Here is a 9,584-nt window from a genome sequence, read left to right as displayed (position 1 = left end):
TAGGTGGTCCCACAATCCTATAAGATGTGCGATTCGCCTAAAAAACACACTTAGAAACTCAACGTTTCACATAAGACTTGTCCCGTCGTCATGAACGACATAGAGTGGATCTAACGCCTTTAGTGCTATTCGCTTACTTATACCAACCAATACTGTCCACTATACCTACAACTAGCTCATAAATTTGTTTTTGGTTGCCGGAGTGTAGAATTCTCATGTAGTAAGCCGAACATTAATAAAGTTAGGGGGTGAACTATAGTTTTTAGAACCTTGGTGTTCAAAATGAGCTAATGCTACATCTTAAGGGACTCAATGGGCCACAGGCCCACAACCACTTAGAAACACTGCAGTACAATTACCAGATTTGTGTTCTGTAATGACCCAAGAAGAGTGACATGGTGGACGTTTGTACATGTGAAATTACCGTTGTGCCCCTTGAATGTATTATATAATATAGTTTATCATTCAATTTTTTATAGGTAAAATAGTCTAAAAAATATGAAAAAATCTATTAAACTTATGTTCAAGAATTTAGTTACGTCACTTTGATAGAATCAGTGTTTTTAAAACCTTGTAGTGGATAAGGATAATAGTTAGGCTGAGGGGTGTGGAGCGCTAGCCTGGGCGCGTGAGCCCATCCGCTCGCGCCCCGGGGCGCGAGCACCACACCACCGAGGCGCGAGAGGGGCGCGAGCACGGCTTTCAAGGCGGGCGCAAGAGGCCTCGCGGCTGGGAATACGCCTGAAGGGAGCTTGGGAATGTTAAATATAGCCGTTGGGCTCATAATTGATTAAAAAAAAAAAAAATTTTGTTAAAAATACAGTGCCGCCGGCGAGACTATCGGCCAAAGTCAAAGACGTCTTCAAACCCTAAAGAACAGTGCCGCCGGCGAGCTTCAATCTCGTCGGACCACCGTTGAACGCCCAAATCAGACTGCATTATTCTAGGGCTGTTCATCGGGTGACCAAAACCCTCTCCGGAGCCGGAGAAAGAACCGATTTGACCGGAAAAAGGAGATGGTTGTTTTCCGATAAATACGGGCCGTCGGAACTAAACTCCGGCGGAAAAGACGGGAATGGAACGCCGTTTCCGGCGTAGTTCTGGTGGGTCGGAAATTGCATCATGTGGGTGTTTCTTCGATGGTCCATTAATGGGTTGAAATATGAAATAAGACAGTGGGTTTGTGAAATACGAGGTTTAGGGTTTTGGGATTTGAGGAACGTTTGTTGGTTGTTTGGGTGTGTGCTGATTTTGGGGGATTTGAGGAACCCTCTCCGGAGCCGTTGGGAATGTAAAAAAAAACCGCACGCGCCCCCTCTCGCGCCCCTCCACACCAGGGCCAGGGGCGCGAGCGGGGGCTCCAACACCCATCTTATCAAGTTTCTCTCTCTGCCACACGTCACAATATTATTGGCTGGAGCCCCCACTCGCGCTCCCTCTCGCACCCCCCACACCCCTCGGCCTTAATGTTTTTAAAATGAATAAAGGACTTATGTTATGATGGCTATTATGTCAAGAATGGCCTACAGAAATGAAACATGACAAAAAGGATATCAAACAAATCATATTTAATATTAATTAATCAAAAGGCTTTAATATTCTTTTTAAAAGGAGCACCCCACTTTCATGTTTTATAAACTTTAAATTAAACTCATGGTCTCATGCTATGCCGTAATATCTTATTTCATGACATCAGTAATTTGTTTTTGACTGGTTATTAATAGTGCTATAAACTTTAAGTTCAACTTGTGATTTCTTTAAATTAATCTAAAATATAAATGATTGAACATTTTGAACAAAAAAGAAATGACATATGTTGGTTGTTGTATTTAAATACATATGATCTAAACGTATCTTGATGTACTTAAAACAAACATATGGTTTATACGTATATACAGAAACATGTATACATCAATACTAACAAGTATAAATAATCATATCAACTCCAAAACCATGTGTTAAGATGACTCCTTAAGATAGTCATGATGTGCTAATAATGAGACGGGACATCGTTATCGATTATGACTAACCTTTTTTCTTTCCTACTTAGAAAAGCTAGTTTTATAATAATATCTAGATTTTTAATAATTCCTTGTAATATCTAGTTTTATTATGTACATGGGTATTACAAGGATGCTTACATGAGTTACATATATCAATTCCTCTATCAATAAATGGTATGATTAAGAGAAAATAAAAACTTCGGATGTATTATATGAGAAAGTATTGAATTTGTGCCATCTCTAACTTTTCGCAATCAAAATTCAAATATAATATAAAAAAAAGGTGCAACCCAATAGTAGAGATGCGGTTGCCCACTCTAATTTTTAAGGGTCGGTTTGATGCGGGATAATGAAATGAACGAGAGAATGAAATGAATCTTTACTAATTCATTATCTTGTTTAGTTACTATATGAAATGGAATGAATCATTATTTTATGTGGTGGTTGTGGTCACGAGGGCGGTAATCAAGTGTGACAGTAGTGGTAGTGGCAGCGACAACGATGGTGGTGGTGTGGTCAAGCGGTGCTATCAAAAAAGTAGGTTGAAATAGGAAATGAAATGGGGGTGAAAATAGGAGGCGTAAAGGAATAGTTTTTATGTGTTTGGAGGGAATGAAATCCCTTGTGTAATCGCTGGTTTCATTTTATTGACCAACTAAGCACCCATATTTTCATTCATTCACAATGATCCTGTCTATTATGTCTATTACCTACTTTGATGAGCTTGATCACATGAGGATGCATTTTTCTTAACTACTTATTAAGTTGTAAAGGAGGGGCATGGCAAACAAATAATTTGGATTCATGTTATTATCTATATGGAAATCGTAATAATAACTAACAAGGTTTATAAAGCTCTAACAATAACCTGTGTTCGCATGTTTGTGTTTCTAAATTGTGATACGGCTTTTCTGCTTTCAGCTGTTTTTCTGACGATTGATATTAATAACAGTTGTTGTTTGTATTGTTTATTTCTTCTTGTTTTTGTTTCAAGAATAATCATTTGTTGTTCGGAAAGTAAATGATTAACTAAAACACGTGGGGAAGGAGGAAGTGCACATGCACAGCAGGGAAGGTTTGCCCTTGAAACATGACCGGAGAAAGTGGGTTTTCTTGAGGACATGTAATGGGGAAGGGAAGCTAGTCTAAGAGGAGACAATTGGTGATATGTTCGTGTACATTCGAAGGAAAGATAGTTTGTTGGGAAGATATACCAAGGTTTGTTTATGAACGTGTTAGTCCTAAGAATATGTTCTACAAACCTTAGTTAGCCCTGAGATACACATTAAAAGCCATAATTGGCCCTAAAATACATCTTGGAAGTCACGATTAACTCTAGAAAACGTTATGGGAGCCATAATTAACGATGAGAGTATGCCTAAAAGCTATACTTATATCTTAGTATACACCATAGAAGTTGAAAACCTTTTCTTTCCTAATAAGATCACAATGCAAATTTGTGATTAAATTGTAGTGTCCTACATATGTGAATTATAATTATTTTGATCTTTTGTATGCATTATTAGATACATCATGTAATAGTTCCAAGAGGTGTTGCTAAATTGAATATCAACATTTTGTCTAGCAACATTAAATAGTTTTCTTCAAAATAAAAGAACCCACCCCCATTCCCATGTTGTCTCCATTTTTTTACAAAAGTTTTTTCTTCCTTTACTTGGGATTCTTCTTTATACAAGTCATGATTGATTTTATGACATTATTTTTGACCTTTTGTTACTTTGAAATGTAACAATATATATATATATATATATATATATATATATATATATATATATATATTATATAAAATATAATTAATAGATATTAACAATGTATCTTTTTTCAGATATTATTTAGAGTTTATCATATAAAATTCTTACATGTTTCTTGTTTTATGGATACTTATGTGTTACAACTTCCTTATCATTTATCTTCTTGTAGATCTCTTTTATATAAACAATACCAATAAAATAAACAACACCAATATAACAATATTGTATACTTTGTTCCCTTATAAATTTAATCATGGTATATATAGATATCTAAGTACAAAAAATATTCAACACCATTTTTGTTTCCCATTTTTTTTTCATTTTGACCATTTCTTTTCTTTCAAATAAGGCACCAAACATGAATATTAAAAACCAGATAAAATTATAAATTAGACACCGTCCGTGAATTTTCAACGCTATAGTAAAAGTTACAGTAAAGATGAACAATAACGATGAAGAATCAAAAACACAATATCGAGGTAAAGATAGAAGACCTTACAATCACAACAATGAGAATCATTGTTAGCGTCTTTAATTTTAAATTTGATCCTTCTTTCACTTTATATGTTTTAAGCATCATTGAATGAAAACCGACGTTTGGGGAGCATATTACTACATCACCGATACATCTTTATATATATTTCAGAGAGTATCTGTACAAGAGTTTATATAGTATAGTTATTAAATAGAATGTTACCTCTTCCATGTTTTATTTATCACAAGTTTGTTAGTATTTATCTTCTTGTATTATCTTTACTGTATAAAAAATAGGTTACATGAAAACCATATCATATACTTCATCTTCTTATCTTATATCTATCAAAATTAATCAGAACACCGAGTGAATTCAAAACCTACTTTTTTTCATGTAACTGTGTGTCTTTGACGTTCGGTTAGCTTTTTCTAACCATCGTCTTTTTATATAATCTTCTTGCTGTCCCGATTAAATATTAATCGGTACAAATAGACCACCGTTAGCGACTAGCAAGGTACTTAAACCAAAATCACATGTTGGGCAGTTGAAACATCTTTATCAAAATTAAAAAGTGAACCCATCTCTATGACTCTCCCCATCTATTCATGCATAGTTTGCTTTGTGTGCTCTCTCCGTAGAAAAGGGTGATATCTTTACTCTTTTTAAAAAAGATTTGATCTCCTAAGATTTTTCTTTCTTTTTGTTTCCCATAATAATTATATATATATGTATTTTCCATAATTCATATCAAGTCTCACAGAATAATCTATATAATTGATGATTTCATTCTGAAATACATGGTTTTATAGTAACGTAATGCCTGGTCTACTAACGATTTATTCAACACCGAAGACTTTGTAAGAACTTCTAAAGTAACATGTCTCAATCAAAAAAAGACTTAAATTAAGCTTCTACCTTGTGATTCTTATCTATATATCATTTTCATCACCATGCTTACAATGATTTCTTCTTGCTTTATAGTATACAAATTCCGAACTTATAAAGTAAACCAACAAGTAGTTCGTTCACCTGTGTTTTTCAAACTTTTATGTTGAGTCATATTATAAGGGTGTAGGTTGCATACTACAACTTTTTTGCTAGTTCTCGTTCGACTTCCACTAATTAGGATACCACTTGTTAATGTCGAAAGGACGATCGTCATAAAGTCACTAGGATGGCCCTTAGCTAGATGCCTCATAAAAAGGACTTGTGCATCATAGTCTTGTTTTCAATTAAGATGATGTCAAATTGGCCCTACTAGTGTTACTCATTTTTTTCAGTTGTTATTAAATATAACTTTTATTACATGGTCATAACTCATAAATGTACATAACATTATTTCTTTGAAATTACTAGTGTGACAAAGATTTACCACAACCTAAGCTTCCTTTTTGAGTGGTCCTGAATACACACAGACATGCATGTGGTACATATATACGACTATATGGCATGTGTGATGGGATTTGGGCCACATCATAGATTGAGCCCTTGAAGTACTATCTTCTTCTTTTTCATTATTGGTGCAGAAAAAGGTTTTATTGACATAGAGGTGATGTTTGGCTAAAGACCGCATCATCTTAAGTTCGAATCCGAGTTTAACCAGGTCTTAATATAGTGGGCTTTCGGACGACATGTTTTTTCAGGAACAGGAGATGGTTGACTTGGACTACCTAACGGCTATGGGGCCACCTTTTGCCATTGTGTTACCCCGGGTGGCCGAACTTTATTCGTTGGTCGTTCATAATAATAATAATAATAATTCCATTTCATGGTAAATTCTCATTCAACTTATGAACCTCAATCATTAGCTTATCATCTGTTTAGGAAGATAAAACCTTATATGTTTGATCTCACCTCATTAATGTTGTTCAAAACAAATTAAATAATTGATCTCATTACAACATAGGTATTTTCATAAACATTTTTTCGACTATTTCAAAAAGACTAGAACAACTCTCCTATAAAAAAAAATCTCAAATATCATAATGCCAAAGTAGAAATTTAAACTAAAGGTTTACATAAAACTTTTTGCAAAATATGTTTATCATCCATTGTTATACGAAACATAAACTCTGTGTGCAAAAGGTAAACAAAATACGGTTTCAGTACCTTTGGCATACCCACTTGAAACTTTTAGAAATCGGAGACATGTGAAGTATTTACTTGCCTAATACTTAATCTCAAATTTCATTCAAGCATTTTTGAGGGGTTATAACTTGTATTTCAACTTATAAACTAGAGTTCTTTTTTAATCTATTTTACAAATGCTCGTATTATATTCTTTATACAGTCACTAGGTTATTAACCCGTGTACCACACATGATTGAAAAATTTAATTATTTTAGTTTGAATGTTTACATAGAAAAATACTAATTAAGGATGATAAACGTATGTATCAAGAAATATGAAAACAAACTTTACATGCAAGACATGTATAATAATCGATAATGTGGGATAGAAATTAGCTTCGTTATACTACAATGTGTGATATAGGGATGAGCTCGGTACCGTACCGGTACCGAAAATTCCGATCTCGAAAATCGCAATTTTTTTGTACCGGTACCGGTACCGAAATGTTCAGTTCGGTACCGGTACGGTACCGGTATTTAAGGTAAAATTCGGGAAATACCGGTACCGTACCGGTCCCGAAAACTCAAAACCTTGGTACCGATTCGATACCGACGGTACCAAATCGGTACTGATTTCGGTACTTCGGTACCGGTACCAATCGGTACCATACCAATTTTTGCTCATCCCTAGTGTGATATAAATTGAAAATTTAGTCAATACGAAATACAAATCAAAGTCATCAATAATAAAATAAAAAAAACTCGTCCCAAGTGTAATGCTGAACGAAAATGCTCTACAACAACATATGCAAGTTCATCCACACAACATTTGCAGGAGATCCCTTATATTACCTTGCAATACATGTGAAAGATATTACAAATATGAAGTTGAATTTAAATGAATAGAATAGTATACACCACAGAAAGAAAGAAATTGTCTTCCATGTCCACCACCCATCACAACAAAATTCTTAAAATTCAATAAAATTTCCCGAAAAGCACAAACCTCAAACATGCTGATCACTAAAAGTCCATTATATTGAATGAAAAAACTATACAATTTACCCATAATCATCAAAATACAGCCTAAAACCCCTTAGTAAATAAGTACTTATATCATGAGAGCTGCACTAAAGCACAATTCAACCCTGTGCTATAACATTATTAAGCAAAGACATATGCATATGTGATAAAAACGGTCAAAGAAACAATACTTAGCGTCAACTTCGACGAAATGAAGCGAAGAAGTATAAATCGCCATATGAAATGAAAGTCATGGGGAGCCTATATAAAGGACACTTTACCCATTTCTTCACAACTACAACTCAAGAGAAACAACTTAAGGAAATAAAGTCTTTCTCTCTCCACTTCTCCATTTTCTCTCTTTTGTAATAACAAACTAAGATCCGAGATTCGAGTGTCGTTGGTGATTTTCGCTAACCAACAACACGGATTGATCCGAGTCAAGTTGTGAGATCCATCTAGAGGACCTACATGTGGTATCAGAGCTTTCGGCTTGATTTTTTGTGGTTTTCGGGTCAAACTTTTCGTGGTTTTGATCTTAGTTTTTGTTGGATTTGAGGTTGATTTCGTGTTACTCACCTCTTTTGGAGTCCCTTACACCATGGAAATACACGATAATCACTAAATCTAAGTTTTTAGTGTTTTAAGTTTTAGTGTCCGAGCTCAAATTCGGCTTAAAAACTCAGATCTAGGCCGATTTATTGATTTTTAGACTAAAGTCTTTTTGACTTTTTGGAAGTTTGGGTGTTATATTCTAAAAAAAAAAACAAAAAATTCGCATCGGGTACTGTAACAGTCGCTTCTGAGGTACTGTAGCAATCGCAGGGGGGTACTGTAGCAATCGCATCGCCAAGGTACTGTAACAATCGCTTTGCACGGGTACTGTAGCAAATCGTTTCGCTTCGCACGGGGGTACCGTAGCAATCGTTTCGTTTCGCACGGGTACTGTAGCAATTGCATCGCCGAGGTACTGTAGCAATCGCTTCGCACGGGTACTGTAGCAAATCGTTTCGCTTTCGCACGGGTACTGTAGCAACTCATGCGAAACATTGTAGCGACTCATGCGAAACACTGTAGTGACTCGGCACTATAGCAAAAAAAAAAAAAAAAAAACCTTAAATTTTTTTTTCTCTTTCAAAAAAAAAAAAATCTAACCGAGTTAAAAAAAAATGTCTTACGAATCTGAGCTTGAAGGAAATCTGGATATGGGAGAAAGCCGAAAGAAAATATTAAAAGGAGAATTCAACATGTTTACACATATTAAAGGAGAATCGGTTGCCTCTCTTATCAACAGATTTGAGTCACTCGTCACCAAAATGAGTAGTGCCGGTATCATCTATGGTTTGTTTGAGATCAACATGAAGTTGTTGAATTCACTACCTTACATATGGAACATCAATGTGGTTACCATTAAAAAAACCACAGACCTGTATACCATGACACTCTCAGAGTTGGCTTCTACCATCAAGTCTTTTGAAATAATGGAAGATAAGCTCCAAATGAACAATCAGTCCAAAGAAAATAAAGTTGGGACAAGTGCTGCATGTGAAAGCAGTCATGCATGTCCTATCATTCCCGACACATCACCTTGCGATGAAGTAAACCACAACTTATGCACGCAGGCTTGCATTGATAAGGTTACATATTATAGATATCATCAAAACAAAGTTTTGAAAGAAAATGCAAAACTTTGACAATTAAATGCTGAATATGTAAAAGCTGACAAGATTTACGTTGAGAAGATTGATACTCATCGTAATGATGTGGCAAATCTTAAAACTTAAAATTTTTCAAAAGGAGCATGATGTTATATATTATAAAAACATAGTGAATGAATTGAAAGATGAAATTGAAAAATTGAAACTTGATGCTTCTGAGAAAAAGAAACACGAAGCGATAGTCGAAAGATTTGAAACATCATCTAAGAAGTTGGATGATATCATTGGAGCCCAGAGAAGTACTAAGCTGAAAGCGGGGCTGGGGTATGATTATATTGTTGTACCTCCACCTTTAAATGATAATTATACCACTTACCCCACTTAAGCTATAATACTGCTCCCGAGGAAGAAATGTCATATGGGGTTGGTAGAATACCAACACCTGTGAAATTTGTCCCTCCGGTTTCTCAAACTGCTGCTCCAGTCCCATCATCTGATAAATCTAACATCAATGTATCTTTTGAAGCTGGTTGTGTAGAAGAAAGTGGGTCGGTGGTAACGGACACGAGTTGTGATTATGAAAC

This window comes from Bidens hawaiensis, unplaced genomic scaffold (assembly GCF_021521415.1).
Source record: "Bidens hawaiensis isolate Kalapana, Puna unplaced genomic scaffold, B.hawaiensis_p1.1 tig00019670_1, whole genome shotgun sequence".
Taxonomy (NCBI): domain Eukaryota; kingdom Viridiplantae; phylum Streptophyta; class Magnoliopsida; order Asterales; family Asteraceae; genus Bidens; species Bidens hawaiensis.
Note: the sequence above shows the minus strand (reverse complement) of the source record.